Source organism: Taudactylus pleione, unplaced genomic scaffold, assembly GCF_031769625.1.
Source record: "Taudactylus pleione unplaced genomic scaffold, aTauple2 ptg000064l, whole genome shotgun sequence".
NCBI lineage: Eukaryota > Metazoa > Chordata > Amphibia > Anura > Myobatrachidae > Taudactylus > Taudactylus pleione.
This window is the reverse complement of record NW_028284466.1, coordinates 9,247,277-9,268,039: the sequence shown is the minus strand read 5'-3', so window position 1 is coordinate 9,268,039 and position 20,763 is coordinate 9,247,277.

Sequence of the window (20,763 nt, the reverse complement as noted above, 5' to 3'; positions counted from 1 at the left end):
TGCATCACCCACTCCTCGCATACATGACAGCGTATGCATGAACAAAAACACAAAGGACAGCTCTATCGGTAAGATTATTCGAATCACGGCGCCCTAGAGTATCAGCATTTTTTCCAAGGTACTCCTTGGCCAAAACTTGAGAAATTCAGCAAAAATTAAATGTAGTAAATTGCGCTTATATGTCACCGTTAGGTTCAGTTACGTGGTGGTTGATGGTATGCAGTCGGGAAGCTTGCGAGGGTTAAATGACAGGCATCTAAATGTAGACGCCTGTTATTTTACCAATGCCGGGAGACTGGCGCCCGGCATCCCGACCGAAGTGATGCCGGGCGCCGCTGCGAACAGCCGCGGCGGGAGAGGTTTGGGTTTAGGGCTCCCGCGGGGAACTTAGGGTTAGGCACCCCCCCGTGAGGTTAGGGTTAGGCTAGGGGGAGGGAGGGTTAGGGCTAGGCACCCCCCCCCGGGGAACTTAGGTTTAGGCAGCGGGGAAGGGGGGGTTAGGTTTAGGCACTTAGAGGGGGATTACGGTTAGGGGCACTGGGGGGAAGGTTAGGGTTAGGCACCCCTAAGGAGGGTTAGGATTAGGGGGGGGGGAGCTTAGGTTAGTTAATACTTAGGACGATTGGGATTTTAAGCCATGTCGGCCAGCCGCTGTCATACTGATTCCGTGGTTGACAGAGCTGTGCTTCTTTTTGTCCACATTTTTTGATAGGCAAAACCAGTGCTAATGATTGCCAATCACACTGACTAAAAATAATTGTATTAATTACTGGACCACCAACCCAAGGCACCACTGTAAGTAACCTGAGGCATCCCAGGGTGCCTTGGTACACAGTTTGGGAACCACTGCCTTAATGAAACTCCTGTCTCACACAATCCTGTGCAAGAGCTTATGGTTAGTATTGTTTTGTTTAGTTCATAGATTTTGACCTTGGCTTTGCCAACTGACGTTCCTTATTTACTACCTGCCCTTACCTTAGCCTGTACATCAGCTCTGCTACTCCTGTTCATTTGGTTACCTTGTGATGATAACTAACCACTTAATACTGAGTTAGACTGAAAGCAATAGAGAGTGATTGTATAACAGTGTTGAGTTACTACTACGTTTAGCATTGAATTAATTTCATTAAACAAATAAATTGTAAGCTGTAAGCAAGGCCCTCTCCCCTTTGTTGTCCCTGCATAATGATGCTAAATGCACACTGTAATTATGTATCTATGTGGAACTGTTAACTTGTTTGTACCTGTCTTTACTCTTGTAACATATTGTCAGTTGTATTCCCCCTTATTAGCGCTACAGAACCCTTATGGTTATAATAACTAAACTATAATGATAATAAATGACTGTAGAATTCAAATTGTTCCAGTGCTGAGGCCAAAGGACAGAATAAAAACTAATTATAAACCACATAATTTGAGTTTTCTAGATAAATATCATTTGCACATATGCAGCTAATTATCAACCCTCACATAACAAAGTGCAGGCTCACTATGGGGCCTATTCATCATCACAAAATTTCTACAAAAGCAGGTGAAAATTAGAGATGTGCGCAGACCCTCGTGTTTTGGTTTTGGATCTGGATCTCCCCTGGTTTTGGATCTGGATTGGTTTTGCCAAATTCTCACCTCTGTGTTTAGTTTTCGTGTTTTGGTTTTGGATCTGGATTTTTTCTTAAAAAATCATAAATACAGCTAAAATCACATAAAATGGGCCTGTTTTTGTTCCTATAGTATAATTAACCTCAATACCATTTATTTCCAGTAATTTCCAATAAATTTTGGCCACCTCACAATATTTTTTGCTAGCTGGCTGACTAAGCTAAGTAACACAGTCAACGGCACTAACATGTGGCAGTTCAGCTTCTAATTTCCAACACGGATACAGTGTGTTGTACAGTGTTGGTTGGATACAGCAATAGTGCACTTACTGTGACAGCAGTGTCGGCAAAGCGGGGTTGCTGACGGTGTCCTCAGTACATGGCATGGCAGTGCTGCGGTGCTGGCAGTGTCCTCAGTGAAGGGTACCGGTGATGTCGGCAGTGCGGGGGTGCCAGCAGTGTCTTTAGTGCAGGTTTGCTGGCTGTGTCGGCAGTGCGGGGGTGCCAGCAGTGTCCTTAGTGCAGGTTTGCTGGCTGTGTCGGTAGTGCGGGGGTGCAAGAGGTGTCTTTAGTGCAGGTTTGCTGGCTGCGTCGGCAGTGCGGGGGTGCCAGCAGTGTCCTCAGTGCAGGTTTGCTGACTGTGTCAGCAGTGCAGGGGTATTCTCAATGCAGGGTGCCGGTGGTGTCGGCAGAGCGGGGGTGCCAGCGGTGTCCTCAGTGCAGGTTTGCTGACTGTGTCGGCAGTGCAGGGGTGTTCTCAATGCAGGGTGCTGGCGGTGTCGGCAGAGTGGGGGTGGCAGCGGTGTCCTCAGTGCATGTGTGCTGACAGTGTCGGCAGTGCAGGGGTGCTGGTGGTGTCCTCAGTGTGGGAGTGTTGGCAGTGTCGGCAGTGTGGGGGTCGCTGACGATGTCCTCAGTATGTGGGGCAGCAGTGCAGGGGTGCCGGCTAGTGTCGGCAGCGGTGGTGTCGGCAGCGAGGGATGTTGTCAGTGGGGGTGCCGGCACCGGGGGGGGTGCCGGTGGTGTAAGGCGGCGGGGGATGGCGGGCACCATCTTCTTCAGTGTTAATTTTCAATGGGCTTAACGCTGATTGGCTGTAAGAATATTGAATTAGAACCTCTATACACTCCTGCCTATACCTTCTAATATCCTGCCTATACCTTCTAAGGATGACGCTATGTTGCGTACGCTGTCATATAGTAAATAAAGACTCCAGACCTTTCACCTGTGGTTCCAAAGCACAAAGTGATATTTCAAGTAAAAGTACAGTCAGTTACACGCTATGATCTAAGTACAATTTAGCGCAAAGAATTATACAGACCCAAGTACAGTTATACATACGCAGCGCTCTATACACTATTGTGCGACCAGTCGCATACACAATAATGCGACTACCACACAACCGTATTGACAACCTTTAGCTGCGTACACAAAAGTGCATCTTGACTGTGTGCAAAACTGCGACTCAGCCGCGTGCTCAATACTGCGGCACCCCTCTAAACATAAGGTTCTATCAACAAAGGAAAACAAACTTTTTCCTCTCTTGTCCCTGGATTCTAGTCAGCGTCCCTGGCTCACATGAAAACGGGTAGCGATTTCTCAGCATCGAGCGGTTGCAGGTAAACCCTGCATGTGGCCACTGCACCCTTTGGTGAGATATCGATAACCATATGTAACGTGTGAGTAGGTAAGTGACTTCACTATGAGCCCCCAACTAAGGATATTGAATTAGAACCTCTATACACTCCTGCCTATACCTTCTAATATCCTGCCTATACCTTCTAAGGATGACGCTATTTTGCGTACGCTGTCATATAGTAAATAAAGACTCCACACCTTTTACCTGTGGTTCCAAAGCACAAAGTGATATTTCAAGTAAAAGTACAGTCAGTTACACGCTATGATCTAAGTACAATTTAGCGCAAAGAATTATACAGACCCAAGTACAGTTATACATACGCAGCGCTCTGGGCCAGATGTAGGCTTCAGCAAGAAACCCCCGTCTATCAGCATTCAGCAAGAAGACTCAGACTGGAGTCACAACACACACGTTTATACTTTCACAGAAACAGACAACACAATAGAGAGGCTTGTTGCTGATGCCATTGGTTCCCAGGAGGATGCATCTGTTGCAGAGCATTTAACAGGTTGATTCAAATAGACACAGTCCAGCCTCTAACAACTGGTTGTCTCTGGTTTCCTGTTCATGCACATCCTAACAGTTGGTCATATAATGTACATTTCGGTGCTTTAAGTCTCTGCGGTCCATAAGTTGAGAATGCATGTTGCTATCTTCACACTGACAATATCAAAATGCTGTTGAAAGAGTGCAGATCAGTATAATATCAAACATGACTTACTTATCATGTATTAAACCTTAGCTACCAAATAACCTTTATTTATCAGCAATTATAATAAATGAACAAACTTGAATCTTATACTTTAAAGCTTATGAGACCTTTTATGTGAATATGTACTGTGTAAGTATACACAGTACATATATAAATATGATATAAAGACGCTAGTTACCTTGGGGCTTATGCGTGCGCATGAAGCTAATAAACAGCATTTTCATACAGGATCTTATGCATTCGCTAATATGTGACTAGCTAACAGCGCAATTATGCGTATTAATGTGTGTATGAGAAATGGTGAAAGATGCAATCGCATGATGCTAATAGTAATATTGCCATATGTACTTAAGTGTGAGTTTACCTAAAATGGCGCTTGGGCGGCCATTCGCAAAATGGCGTCTTGCAATCTCATTTTCTAAAATGGCGTCTTGCGGCCAGTCGCAAGATGGCGTCTTTACGATCTAATTTTAAGCTGATCTTGTCTCAGCCAATTATCCAGCTTCGACAGTCCACCCTTTGATAGCGAACAACATGCTATCACAATCTGATTTAAAAAATTAATTTAGGCTTACATTTATATATTATTTAGTGTTATTATGGCATGGCACAAGGTGGTTCTTAATCCATCAATAACGTGTCTCTGAGTGGCGAGATAAAATTACTATTATACGCACACCGCGGATCTTGGAAGATCATGTGAAAGGTGTGGGGATACACCAGTCCTATAAAGGCAGTCTTGAAGGGGAATTTGAGACTTTACATTATCTGAGGTGTTTTAAAAATAAAATTTCAATAATACATTCTATGCAGGTCTAAATATAATACATTAAATGATGGCATTTCCTAGTTCAGGGTTGTAATGCAGTTCTATATTTACCTCGGTATTCATATTGTCATTACTGACCACCATCATGATTTCGTTCTTTCGTTTTACTTTATTTTTACATTTTCCACACTTCAACACAATAGGAACACACCGGACACATATGCCAATTATTATGATGACAATCAGTATAAGGATCAAGAATTTGCCTATGCTGGCGATTACTTCCTGGACCCATTTCCCTAGACCTGAGAACCATTTCACTGGGTTCAGCCATGAAACCCATCCTTCTATCTTCTCCCCTACTTCAGCCACTGAAGCATTTTGTTTCTTACGAAACTCCCATTTTAGCTGCAGAATTTCATCCATCTTCCGGTCTATCACCTCCTTGGGGTCGCTGGTATCATTGGTGACATAGGTGCAACATTTTACTCCAAATTGGGTTGCCAAAGTTACGCAGTACCCTCTAGTAACAGCAGTTAAATAATTTAACACTAGCCTGTGTTGCACCAGTTCTTTCTTGTACGCTTGCAATTCTCTCCCTGTATACCTGAATGTGTCATCATACATCTCGGTGATATTATCTATCAATTTAGCAAGTTCCTGAAAATATCTAAAATTTAATGTACCCCGAGCGATCCTGGTAGGATCCAGTGCGACTAAAACTTGGAAGCCAGTTGTCTCACTAATTAACTGAGTGGCTTTATGCACGTCACCAGGTATCATATTTCGTTTGTCTCTGTGTTCATATTGCATGTTAAGGCATGGTGATGGTGTGTTTTTATGGATACCAAGCATTTCAACATGTGTGAGGGTCATAACTTCTGGGACTACCCTTCCCAGGTAACACAGACCTTCGGAACTCGGGGAGAGCCACTTATATGACTTTCTTCCACATATAAAATACACATTATCGGGGAGAACATAAGGGATGGTATGCATCATTATCATTAAGCACATTTCCCTTGTAAACAATCCTATCTCAGGCTCTTCCATTTGGTATATGCAAGTTTCTGGTTGTATTATTTTAGCACAATAACCATCTGGTACCTTACCAATAATTTCTTTGGTGGAACTCAATGTATACCGGTACCTAAAATGTTTCCCACTAGATTTAATTGAATGTAACAGATCATGATTTACGGACTCATTATCAGCTCTCTGTGAAAAGGTCATCGTCTGATTATTCCCCGTCACTTCCCAACTCCTGGGTTTATTGGGGTTGGTTATGTTCAAACACAAAAGTGATCTATCTACTTGGAATTGATAGAGTTTAAAATGAGGTGGTTTGGATGAGAGGAATTTTCCATCCAATGTTTTCCCTTTTTGCAATTCTAAAATTTCTGTGATATTCAGTGGAAATGGCACCAACCCTACATTATGCTGTCCCTGTGGCACATGTGAACACACCCAGCAATCAGTTTGATTTAATATTTTGCCTACCATGCTATGATAATCCTCTAAAGGATACCCACCCCAGTATGGGTTATATTTAGGCTGGCACCGTTGAATACAGTTCTCATCAACTAGGGACCCACAAAGCTCACAAATACAGGAATCTTCAGACGATAAACTTCCACACCGTCCCCGAGTATCCGGAATAACAGCTCTCTTAACAATAACAGTACTAAGATTGGTCAGACACTCCCCTGATTGGCATAGCACTTATCCTAATTCCACTCCATCAGCACTGCCATCAGCTCCCATCTCCTCAATCGGTCCCCCATCACAGAAATCGGATATCCCAGAACCAACCAGAATGGTGAACACTCTAAAAGAGAATATGAAAATGAACACAGCAGGCCCATCCATTGCCACAACAAGACCTTCAAATTTCTTTTAGTTCAGGTATCTCACTACGACCTTTTCAATCCTCCCGGATCAGCCTTGTCTCCGACTTGTTTCTCCACCGGTTGATAGACCTTTTTGCAGTGAGTGGAATGGACCCAGGTATCTCTCTCAGCCACCTTCAAAGATGTAGTACTTGTCAGCAGCACCTGGTACGGACCTTCCCACCGATCAGTCAAAGAACCTGAACACAAGAAATTTCTGATCATAACATAGTCTCCTGGTTCAACATCATGACAGTTAGTTTCAGGCATATCATGGGACAACAATTTCAGTTTCTGCTGTTGCTGTTTTAATTGCTTACTCATTGATATAAGATACCTTACAGTTACCTCGTTGTTACCTTTCAAGTCTTCCTGTGGACTTATAATCAAATGAGGTTGTCTACTGAACAGTATTTCAAATGGAACAGATTTAGAGGGGGTCTAGGAGTGCTATACAGGACCAACGGTAATGCTACTGGCCATCCTAGTTCAGTCTCTGCCATGAGTTTACTTAACTTATTTTTAATAGTCCCGTTCATCCTCTCTACCTTAGCACTGGCTTGCGGTCGGTAGGGGGTGTGACATTGTATATTAATACCCATCAGCTTACACATATTTTGGAAAACATCACCTGTGACATGAGTACCCCTCTCACTCTCGATGATTTTAGGGATACCATATCTGCATACAAATTCCTGAACTATTTTCGTGGCAGTAAACGCAGCAGTATTAGTGGCCGCTGGGTAGGCCTCAACTCAATTAGAAAATACGTCAGTGCACACCAATACATACTTGAGATTCCTGCAGGGTGGTAATTGGATGAAATCAATTTGTATCACCTGGAAAGGTCCATCAGTCGGTGGAATGTGGGATGGTTCGGTAGGGATCGCTTTCCCTATGTTTTTCCTCAAGCAGGTCAGACAGGACATTGCTCTCTTTTCTGCTTGTGAAGAAAAACCTGGTGCACACCAGTATGCTCTTACCAATTTGCACATACCTTGCTTTCCCAGATGAGTCAGAGCATGTGCTGCCTCAGCCAGGCTGGGGTAATATGCTTTGGGGGCTACTGGCTTACCTTGTCCATCCCTCCAGAGCCCAGAAGACTCTTGCCCACATCCCTTAGACTTCCAGATGGACTTTTCCTGGATTGAACACAAATTTTGCATCTCAATTAATTTCAGCATATCAATTGTTTGAAAAGACATAATTTTTTCAGTTGGAGAAAACATTTTTAACCCTCCTGCCCATTTTGCAGCTTCATCGACTCTGTTGTTGCCCAGTGACATCGGACCATCCTCACATGTATGGGCTTTACACTTAATTACTGCCACCACTTTGGGCAGTTGGATTGCTTCTAAAATATGTTTTATGTGTCGGGAATGTTGCAACTGGTGTGCCTGCTGCTGTCATAAAATTTCTCAGATGCCATAGAGCCCCGAAATCGTGCACCACCCCGAACGTGTACCTCGAGTCAGTGTAAATGTTAGCAGACTTGCCTGCTGCCAGTTCACACACTCTAGTTAGTGCTACTAACTCTGCCACATGGGCTGAGTGAGGAGGACCAAGAGGTTTAGCTTCTATGATGTCTGTGTCACTTACAACAGCATAACCTGTACATAATTCACCTGTGTCTGTTTGTCTATGACAACTCCCATCCATGTAAAAAGTTACATCTACATTCTCTAAAGGTGTGTCGTGTATGTCAGGTCTAGCAGTAAAGGTCTGATTCAGATATTCCATACAATCGTGTGCATCATTATGTCCGCTGAACTCACCTTCTGCCAGCAACTTGTCTCCTTCCACCCTTTGTACATCATGTTGTACATATGGTAAATACGTTGCTGGGTTCAGAGTGCTGCAACTTTAAACAGTGATGTTTGCAGGTGCGATTAGATCTAGTTCCCATTTGGTAAACCTAGCTGAAGAGATGTGTCTGGTTTGAGCAGAGTTCAGCAGAGCAGATACAGCATGGGGAGTATAGACAATCATATCATGACCCAATACTATGTCCTCACTTTTACTCACCAATAGAATGGTAGCTGCTACACTTCTCAAACAGGTGGGGAGTGATCTTGCCACAGTGTCCAATTGGGCACTGTGGTATGCTACGGGCCTACTGGCATCACCATGTTTTTGTGTGAGGACACCTGCAGCACAACCATCGGCTTCCATACAATACAAATCAAAAGGTTTTTCATAATCAAGTATTCCCAATGCAGGTGCTTTTGTCAGACTATCCTTAAGATTAAGGAAAGCCTGCTCTGATTCCTCTGTGTGTATGACACGATTGGGCTTTGAGGAAGAGACTAAAGTCCTGCAAAGGCAAGGCCAAAATAGAAAAACCTGGGATCCACATTCTACAGTATCCACACATTCCCAAGAAGGTACGAATTTGCTGTTGATTCTGCGGCAGTGTCATGTTCTGTATGGCCTGGATTCTATCATTTGTGAGATGTTGTAACCCCTGGGTTAGGCAGTGTCCCAAATATTTTACTCTGGATTGGCATGGCTGTAGTTTGTCCTTAGCCACCTTGTGTCCTGTATGCGAGAGATGAAGCAACAAAAGTTTAGTATCATTCAAACATGACATAAATGAATCAGAACATAGCAATAAATCATCCACATATTGAATTAGAACAGATCCATTGGCAGGTTGAAGAGATTGTAAACAGTCGTGCAATGCCTGGGAAAAGATACTGGGGCAATCGTGTCCATGTATATTGTACACCTCTGTATGTGAATGCGAATAAATACTGACAGTCAGGGTGGAGAGGCACAGAGAAGAAAGCAGGTCAATGACAGTGAAATGGGTTGTGTTTGGAGGGATCTGGATAAGAATGACAGCTGGATTTGGCACTACGGGGAATTGGCTCTCTACTACTTTATTAACACCTCTAAGGTCTTGTACTGTATAACCCCTCCCACCACTCTTCTTCACGAGGAAGATGGGACTGTTGGCTACACTAGCTGTACGAATTAAAATTCCCTGTTGTAATAATCGCACAATTATTGGAAAAAACCCTATTTCTACCTCCTGTTTTAGTGGGTACTGGGGAATTTTTGGAGCTTGCCTACCGCCTTTTAAATTTACCATTACGGGGCTTACGTTTGCCATTAATCCAGTGTCCTGTCCATCCTTAGTCCAAATGGAATCTGGAATTTGGGACAACATTTGATCTACCTGAGATGGATTTTCATTTAAACTGGTAGAGTGATACATTATCCTTTGGGGAGTGTCTAGCATATCCCGCACCTCGTGCGCAACTCTTTCTGGGATATCTAAAAATACACCATCAGGGGTGCAATATATGCCACATCCCATCTTACATAACATATCTCTACCCAGCAGGTTAGTAGGAGCCACAGCAGCCAGAAGGAAAGAATGCCTGGTATGCAACGGCCCAATAGTAACCTCTGTGGACTTTGTTAAAGGATAATGTTGCACTTTACCTGTTACACCCATTGTTGGTACTGTCTCGTTGGTCACCTGTAAATTAACGGGAGATTTTATCACTGACCTGGTCGCCCCTGTGTCTACAAGAAAAGGATATTCAGTACCAGCTACATCAACCATCATGACCGGTTCTTCCCTAGTACTTCCCGTTAACCTGACTATCTGTAGACTACAGGTATGACCTGACCCCCAGCGTTGGCTACCATTCTCCAATAAAGCATTAACGGCCACAATTGGAGCTGGTGCTTGCTGGTTATTTGCTTGCCTCTGTGCATATCCTTTATGGGGATATGCAGGTTTTCCCTGATTTGAGGGTCCTACCCTTTTTTACTCTGTAGTTTCTAATTAAATGTCCTTGCTGGTTACAATTAATACATGTTCGTGGATCGGATGAAGACACGGGTTGTTGTGAGGTTTGAGCAGGGGGAAAAGGTATGGATATGGGTAGGGATATGGTGGATAAGGGTATTGTGGGGGGTATGAAGTTTGTGAGTAGTATGGGACCTGTGGATGTGTAGGATTAGTAGAATAGAGCTGTGTTTGCTGTTGCGTGGGATTAATGAGGGGATATAACTGTTCAGGTGTAAGTGTGTGTGTAGATGCAAGTGTGTCTGCTGGCTGTGATGTTACCATCATTCCTTCCAGAGCCTGGATACTGACAGCCATTAGTTTTTCGCTCTGGGTCTCTCTCTTCTTTGAGATGTTCTTATCATGTTCTATGGCAGATTCTATGAGGGTATCTATTGTGACTCCCGTTCCAGCCAGGTTGTGAGGTCTGAACCCGAGTCTTTAAGTTTTCTTTAAGACCATCCATGAGTACCGTGACTATCATTCCCCTGTGGTGAGTGCTATCTTTAATATCTTCTATCCCAGTGTACTGGGTGATAGCCTGCAGAGCCCGGTCGCAATAATTTTCTGCAGATTCACTCTCCTCTTGCTTTATAGTGAAAATTTTGTTCCAGTTAACTACTACCGGAAAATATATACCCAATTGAGTTACAATGCGGGAAATGTTACCTTGGTTTACTTGGTCTGTTAAGGGAACGTCACCATCCAATACACAATCCGTGATAAATTTTGTCACGTTGGTATTGTGTGGTAGACAGGCCCTTAACACCACACGCCAATCTTTATTAGTTGGCTCATGAGAACTACCCAAATTCCTCAAAAATCTTTGACATTTGGCTAGTTCCTTTTTGGGATCGGGGAAATCATTTATGATGGAATTCAGTTATGCTCTTGTCCAAGGACAATGCATTACCACTTCCCTCGTGGGCACTATACCGTTCGCATCTGCATTTCCATTCGGAATAGTTATTGTCCGAATGGGATGCAGACCGGTAGCGCTGCTACCTTTGACCTTGTTACCTGGCTGGGGGTTTAATCTGCTGCTGCTACGTATGGTATTAACGACTTCCTCTACGGGTACAGAGGGGGCTAGCACTTCCCTTACTGTTACCGATGGAGATGGCGGCACCACTCGTGATTGTTGTGGTGCAGCATCTATCATTTGCACAGCATGGGAAATGGCAGACATTACAATAGGCTCATCATCCACATCATGAACATTTTCTTTATGGTTGCTTAAGAGAGGGTACAAATTGCTTGTTACATTTTTATGGGTATTTTTGATAACTGTACTTGCACCTCCATCCACATAAGGTGGAGGTGGTGCGCGTGAACTGCTGGCAATACTTTCCACAACGCTATCGTGCTGCACATGCGCGCCATTTTGCGGCTCACCTGCATTGCAATTTAGCGTCACGGATGTATTCTCTGGCAATGCGCTTGCAACGCTAGCTTGCGTCGCTTGCGCATTTTTAAGCCACGCATCCACTTCATGCTGCCACAACTTTAAACATTCATATTATTTGACCTTTTTCTCTCGGGAGCGCAACAGACTGATGTGATCCCAGACATTATCAAATACATCTTTATCAAAACTACCAATTCTGGGAAATGGTCTAACACTATTCATCGTCATTTTAAACCATACATCACAATACCTTATTGCATAAGTACCATACTTAGTATGCATAATACGACGGGCCGACCCAAGCGGCGCTTCCATTAGCAGCACATCATTGTCTAACATCTTTATTGTTTGCATGGCCCCCATTCTGAGACAATTCCTACGTTTTTCAATAAAGATTTAAACTGGTGAAAGACAGTCAAGATACTTTCACTTACCTGTGATTTAAACGGCAGCGCCCACACACCTGTGAAGATTTGAAGAAGGCTACTTCACACACCCGGATAAGATTTAAGAAGGCAACTTCCACACCTATGGAAGTTTAAGTCGGCTACTTCCACGCACCTCTCTACAACAAAGACAACATGCACACCTGCTACTGTGTATAGAATGGAAAGCTGCTTACCGAGCAGCTAGCACTTAGCCCTTAAAGGTCATACGGTACCTCTAACTTTAGGGAACAAGTTACCCCTACCAACAAATACTCACTGTTATACACTTTTTTCCTGCGCAGAAAAATACACGTTAACCCAGATATTGACAACAATTGAAAAGAATGTAAACCTCAACGGCTTTGTTTAAACACATGGCAGCACAACCGTAAGTACGTATACACTATTGTGCCACCAGTCGCATACACAATAATGCGACTACCACACAACCGTATTGACAACCTTTAGCTGCGTACACAAAAGTGCATCTTGACTGTGTGCAAAACTGCGACTCAGCCGCGTGCTCAATACTGCGGCACCCCTCTAAACACAAGGTTCTATCAACAAAGGAAAACAAACTTTTTCCTCTCTTGTCCCTGGATTCTAGTCAGCATCCCTGGCTCACACGAAAACGGGTAGCGATTTCTCAGCACCGAGCGGTTGCAGGTAAACCCTGCATGTGGCCACTGCACCCTTTGGTGAGATATCGATAACCATATGTATCGTGTGAGTAGGTAAGTGACTTCACTATGAGCCCCCAACTAAGGATATTGAATTAGAACCTCTATACACTCCTGCCTATACCTTCTAATATCCTGCCTATACCTTCTAAGGATGACGCTATTTTGCGTACGCTGTCATATAGTAAATAAAGACTCCAGACCTTTTACCTGTGGTTCCAAAGCACAAAGTGATATTTCAAGTAAAAGTACAGTCAGTTACACGCTATGATCTAAGTACAATTTAGCGCAAAGAATTATACAGACCCAAGTACAGTTATACATACGCAGCGCTCTGGGCCAGATGTAGGCTTCAGCAAGAAACCCCCGTCTATCAGCATTCAGCAAGAAGACTCAGACTGGGGTCACAACACACACGTTTATACTTTCACAGAAACAGACAACACAATAGAGAGGCCTGTCGCTGATGCCATTGGTTCCCAGGAGGATGCATCTGTTGCAGAGCATTTAACAGGTTGATTCAAATAGACACAGTCCTGCCTCTAACAACTGGTTGTCTCTAGTTTCCTGTTCATGCACATCCTAACAGTTGGTCATATAATGTACATATCGGTGCTTTAAGTCTCTGCGGTCCATAAGTTGAGAATGCATGTTGCGATCTTCACACTGATGATATCAAAATGCTGTTGAAAGAGTGCAGATCAGTATAATATCTTACTTATCATGTATTAAACCTTAGCTACCAAATAACCTTTATTTATCAGCAATTATAATAAATGAACAAACTTGAATCTTATACTTTAAAGCTTATGAGACCTTTTATGTGAATATGTACTGTGTAAGTATTTGGGGTTTGATATAAAGACGCTAGTTAACTTGGGGCAGATGCGTGCGCATGAAGCTAATAAACAGCGTTTTCATACAGGATCTTATGCATTCGCTAATATGCGACTAGCTAACAGCACAATTGTGTGCTCATCTCTAGTGAAAATGAACAATTTCACCTGCAGATATTAAGTTATGGGACCATTCATAAAGAAGGTGAAGCAGGAGATATCACAGATATCTCCTACTTACCTTCCTCTTGCGGAATAGACCTCTGTCCCCATACGCTAGTATGGGGACAGAAGTCATCAAGCTCTGAAAATCCCCCCTTAATTAACATAATGAATACACCCCTATGCGCCTTCATTATAGCAAAAATTTCCTTTGGTGCCCCCACCACCACCAAAAATTAACCCTGCCCACAGCTACATAACTGAAGTGCGGCTGTCCCCCTTTTAACTAGAGATGTGTGCCGACCCCAGTGTTTTGGTTTTGGTTTTGGATCTGGATCTTCGTGTTTTGGTTTTGCAAAACCACCCTCAAGTGTTTTGGTTTGGGATTTCTATAAAAAATAGTTAAAAATCGAATAAAAATTGATTAAAAAAACAGCTAAAATGTCAGAATCCAAAACCCGAGTTTCGGTTTAAGTCGGGACTTGATTCGGACTATATCACAAAAGTGAATCCGAACCTTGATGCGGTTCTACTTGGAACCCCTAATTTCAAGTGTGTTTGGATTTCAGAAATCCGGACCTGCACATCTCTACTTTTAACAGACATTGGGCCTGCATCACTATAGATTGCTATTCTGATTATACGCATGCAACGCAGTTGGCAATATCAGTGGTGACATTCGTATTGCGATCGCAGCCTGACATAAGGACGTCCACTTTACCTTACTCACATCCGTATACTTGACCAACATAGAGAAACAATCGATAACATTGAGTAGCATTGGACCCATACGCACAGTTAATGAAGCCCAGACTTCACTCAGGAATTGCTTACTTCAGCGCACGCTATGAGTCCTCAGGCGGTGTCTGGTTTCGCAGTGGCTAATTTATGCATGCCCCTGCAACAGCGTTGAAATGCACTGGCACGCCTGCGTTCGCTCGACCACCCCCTTGTCACTACCCACAAATGGCACTTCCTGTCAATCACTCTGCCATGGGTCTGCATAGTCACTGTGATCGCACTTCCAATCAGCAACTGGCTCGTGCACTGCAATGCGTACGCATGCACAGTGCAAATTAATCGACCTATTGCATGCGTATAAGCAACTGCGTTCCTTGCTGAATCAGGCCCATTGTTATGTAAATGCTCATGTGTATAGTCATTTAAAATTAATTTTTAAATACTTTGTCCTAATACAAAAATATAAAATTATAAATGAAATAAAGTACAAACCACTTAAAACAGGATAGTAACATTGAGTAGTGCAGCATAAAAAAAGTACAAATTAATTATTTGCAATTTAAATCTCACACTGCTGAATGTATGAGGTATATATGTAACATACAGTACTGCAGAAACTAAAGCAATGTACTTTTATGCTTATACCACATATACTATTATTGTCCCATAACAAACACGGTTATTTAGACAGTGACACACAGAACAGCAGTATCACTAAGCTTAGCAGAACTGATGCCCATATTACATGCCAGGTTAAGTCACTCACCTCGTCTTCAATAATTATTAGTCAATAAGATATTGGTAATATATCACCTCCTGTTACAAACGAAACACTACATGTTACACTAGCAGTCCTAGATATTGATATACCTTACCTGGCTGCTGTAACCACCTTATCCTGGAGCTCTTCTCTCTGCACTCCTCATGAATGTCGGGCGTGATGCCTTCTTCCTTTATATCCGGGTGGTGATTAGGTAAGTGCAGCTGTGCCCCCGGCCTCAAACTAGTACAATCGGTGGCGAGGTGACTGCGGCTTCACCCCCAGGCCACAGTACCTCAGGTGACTGCCATATCAGCTCGCCCCTTGAGCCACCCCTGGTGCTAAATAATATGTGCTTGTGCACCATTGCGTATGAAATATAGAGTCTCAGACATAAGGGAGATGTACTAAGCCATGGAGAGTGATAAAGAGGAGAGAGAGTTTAAGTACCAACCAATCAGCTCCTAACTGCCATGTTACAGGCTGTGCTTGAAAAATTACAGGTAGGAGATGATTGGTTGGTACTTTATCTCTCTCCACTTTATCACTCTCCAAGGCTTAGTACGTCTCCCCCATATAGGTCAATATAACAAAATAATGTCAAATCAATATATACTTTCACACAAGGCCCGTATGACACGCCCCTCACAATGACAACATCTGGGTATTCCCTACAGAGGCAGTCGCCATGTGCATGCGCCAATCACCAAGATGTTTTTGAAAGCTGTATTATACTGTATGTAGTGGGTTCTTGAGGGCGTATAAATGATGACGATGATGGTAGTCACTGGACATGGCTAACAGCTTCAAATTGGGGGATTGTGAATGCACCGTTGATGTTGGTAGGTGCATTCTTCACTACTCTTCCATACATTAAGATTTTGAGCCTGAATCTTAGTCGCAAACAACATGCAATGCCGATGGTCATGTAGTTGAGCCATATTTAGCAACTGTGCATGTGCAAAAACATCTCCTACGGTGCATGCGTTACACAGCGTGTCCACAAAAAAGGTGCTGTTGGGATCGAGACAGACTTTATGCGGGATGCATTAAGCATCACAATTTGTATGCGATGCATCCCGCCACTTATCACATGCTTGACAGCATAAATAACACTGGTATGCATGAATAAAATCATAAAGGACAAATCTCCCGATAAGAGCTATCCTTTGCTAGAGAGGGACTTCCAGGTTTATGACCCAGAAGTCCCTCTGGCATCCTTCTGAGCCGCAGAAGGACAAAGTACACTGGGAGGGATATGATTGGATCTCTCTCAGTGAAGTTTGCGAAGAGAAGCCCATAGGCTTCTATTGGGCAAAGCCATCTGAAGATGACGTTGACCACCAGCTCCAAGCTGCGGAAAGCTTGGTGCATATGGGAAATGCAGTCAAACCCCATAATAGATCATAGTGCATCCCGCCCTGCATCAGCGATGATGTGAAAAAGCGATGGGTGTTCCTGGGCGGTGACTGGGAGGTGGCTAGTAGTGTACGCAAAAATGGTCCACTCAGTGGGAGTATAATGGGAGTGTTGTATCAGTATCTGTGGCTGCATTCCCAGGTGCACAGCCAGAAGCAGAGGAGTTCAGACAGAGAATTGCACCTGCCATAGGGCTGGTGCAAGTTTTGATGGTATGACCAATGTTTGACTATAAAGTAGGGATGTGCAGGCTCAGATTAGTTTGGATTTTCCAGCCAAATTCAGATTTTTCCCGCCAAAAATCAGGTCTCACAAAGAGGCAAAATGTCATCTTTCATGGACAAACATCATCATTCCTGGACAAAAGTCCATGAAAGATGATGTTTGTCCATAAAAGATGACATTTTGCCTCTTTCTAAGACCCGATTTTTGGCTGGAAAAAAATCTGAATTTGTCGGGAAAATCCAAACTAATCCGAGCCTGCACATGCCTACTATAAAGGCTTACTAATCGGTATTAAAGCTTAGACGGGTGCTAAAAGTGGGCATCTCTCTCCTTGCACATTCAGCCGCACAGATTTCCCCAAGGAAGGAGTTTGTAGTGGAAACATAGAATTGTGTCTCATGTAATAGACTAGTTTTTAAGTTTAATTGAAACATTTTAGTGAAATCGTATTTCAGAAGCAATCTAAATGGTTAAAAGCATGGGTGCATGTGTTTGTGTGACATAACTAACATAAACCTGGTGCATATGCTATTGTTATAGAGCCATATGGATCTTGGGATTGTTGTAACCAGGGGAGTAACTATAATGGGTGCAAGGTGTATGGTGCACATGGCCACTGGGTATAGGGGGGCCCACAATGCACACCCTGCACCCATACTTTCTAATACTTACCACTCCGAAGTCCCACATCGGCTGGAGAGGCGCTACACAGAATGCCTGGAAAATGGCCGCCACGACCATTTCCCCAGGGTTCTGCGCATGCGTAGTAGGGATATTGCAGGGAAAATGGCTGCACATGCGCAGTAGACTCCGGGCACAGACTAGTGCCGAGTCTACTGAACCTGTCAGTGCGCCACGTCCGCCAGAGAGAGAGGAGGGGGCCCCAAACGGTGAATGAAGATAGCCTCCTCCTCTCTAAATACGCCCCTGGTTGTAACATTGCATTTCAAGCAATTGCAGCTTTTTTGTAAACGCAGTACATCTGTGATTTGGGTGCACTTGCATACAGCTTTGTATCTGTCCCATAGTCTACGACATTTGTGTGATATAGGCCTGGTACAGAATGAGCACACAGTTGGCGTGGCATATTTTGTGTACATTTCTGCTGTACATTCTCAAAAGGAGAACATATGCAAATGTGTAGCTGCAAATCCACATGCATTGTGCACATATCACATCTCGTTTGCAAAGCAATTGTTCGGAAACATTAAATCTTATTGAATTTCTTTCTTATTTGATTTTGCAACATTTATGCTATTATGCTGTTGATTTTGCTTTTTATGTTTATATTTGAAAATAATTTTTTTATCATACATGTTCATTATAATCTTTGTTTTTTTCTCACATAATATTTCCTATAATTTTTTATAACATATAGGGCCTGATGATTGATGTGGCTATTTATATTAGCTTAAGACAACATCGCCAGCGCAGAGAGCGTGTAAAGAGGTCACATGACTGATATAACACTGTTGGCTGCTACCTTATCGATACACTGCAAACTGTGCTGTCTGACCTGGAGCCTATGATTGGCATCTGCACAGTAATACATACTGTATGACCTGATACCCAAAAAGAAAAAAAAGAAAAAAAGCACAATAAAGAAACACATACTTTACACGCACATTATTTAAAAATGTGTACAACAAATCAATCATCCTAATTTACTGTAGGGATGTGCGCCGACCCCCGTGTTTTGATTTTGGATCTGTGTCAGAGCCGCTCGCTAGATGCGTATGCTCGCACCCAGCGTATGCAAACCCGGCACACACCCAGCAAGGCAGGCGATCACATGGCAAGGCATAAGCATGCCCACTATGTCTTGGCGTGCGATTGCTTTGTGTATGTAGACGCCCACCAGCCTGTCTTAAGACGCCCATTTGCGCACGTCATCTCCAGGAAGTGTATGCAACCATCGGTACATCGGGTACCATCGCAAATTAACGCAGCGCTTGAGGTTGACTATACCCTGCCGCAAGCATGCGACGACTTCAGTCTGAAATACAACCAGGTGACTTGTACCATGACGCTGCCTGTTAATTTATGCACGCCTCTGAAACTGCGTTAAGACGCACAGGCACGCCTGCATTCGCACCTCCACTCCCCCGTTGTTAATGACCAGTCCCTGTCACCACCCACAAACGGCTTCTCCTGTCACTCACTCTGCAGTACTGTCTATGCACAGGGAGCGAACGCCTCCCGATCTCTCGCATTGGTTCACACCTGCGCACTGCGATGTGTATGCATGCGCAGAATGCGAAAATCGGCCAGCTACGAGCGAACGCATCCTAGCGCCAGGGTCTGATTCAGGTCCTGTATCTGTATTTCCTTCAACGTTTTGCATCTGAATTTGGTTTTGCAAACCATCCTCAAGTGTTTTGGATTTGGTTTTATATCTGGATTTTTTAAATAAAAAATAGATAAAAAGTTTTTAAAAACAGCTAAAATCATGTAATTTATGCAATCCAAAACCCTAAATTCGGAGTTAAAATCTTAATTCCAAACCGCAAAAAGATCCGAACCGCGACCCGGATTTACCTGGATCTCCTCAGGAGATTAGAACCGTGACTCGGATTTACCATGATTCACGAAATTCAGGTGTATTCTAATTTCTGGTGAACCGAACCACACATCTCTAATTTACAGTGGATGTCAGTTTCCTTATTGTAATGATAAAATATAGTTATAAAAGGAACATTCCATACATGTGATTTTCTACCTCTGGGCCTAATTCAGAGATGCATGCAACGCTGATGTTTATCGAGCGATTGGGAATCTGCGCAGGCGTCTCAGTTACACTGAGCCTGCATCAAGTATTTTTAATACCGATTGTGCACTTATGATGAGGTGGCTGAGATGTGTCTGAAATCATACCAACACGACGTCTGGCATGTGTTAGTAGACTTCTCGAATCTCAGAGGCATGTGAAAAATATAATGTACAGTATATTACAATTTTGCGCTCCAATTGTATATGGTCATGGCAACAAGGGTTACTGGTATATGCTGTTCCACAAGTACAAAGTCTGATTTATTTATTATTTATTTATTACTAGTTATTTATATAGCACACACATATTCCGCAGTGCTTTACATTCTCATCAGACCCTGCCCCAGTGGAGCTTACAATCTTTGGGCCTCATTTATTATGAGTTTTAAAATTCACAATGAGTGATAAAACTTGTTGCGTATGATAAACAGATGACAGTTGGGAGCTGATTGGCTGGAGCACCATTATCATACGCAACGCATTTTATCACTTTGTGAATGATAAAACTCTTTGGGCAGAATTCAATTGTTTCCAGCCCCGACGGAGGTTTCCAACCCCGACGGTTTGCGCCTGACGGAGCTATTCAATTGTTGCTCCTGTCAGGCGCGATCAGATGCTGTCGCTCCATTTCACCTCGCACCCCCAGGGGGGTGCGAGCTGAAATGGGCAAATACTGAAACGTTTGGGTGCCCAAACGGCACTTTTTGCGATTGCGCCCAGCACTTTGGTGGGGGGTAGCCAATTTACGTGGCTAAACCCGACCTCTATGGGTGCTATAGCTTGATAATCGGCATCAATTGAATAGTGCCCCGCGATCTCCCGTCACTTTAGACGGGAGATCGGGCGCGCTTAAACAATTGAATTCCGCCCTTTGATAAATAAGGCCAGTGGAAACCCCCGCAAGCACAGGGAGAATATAGAAACTC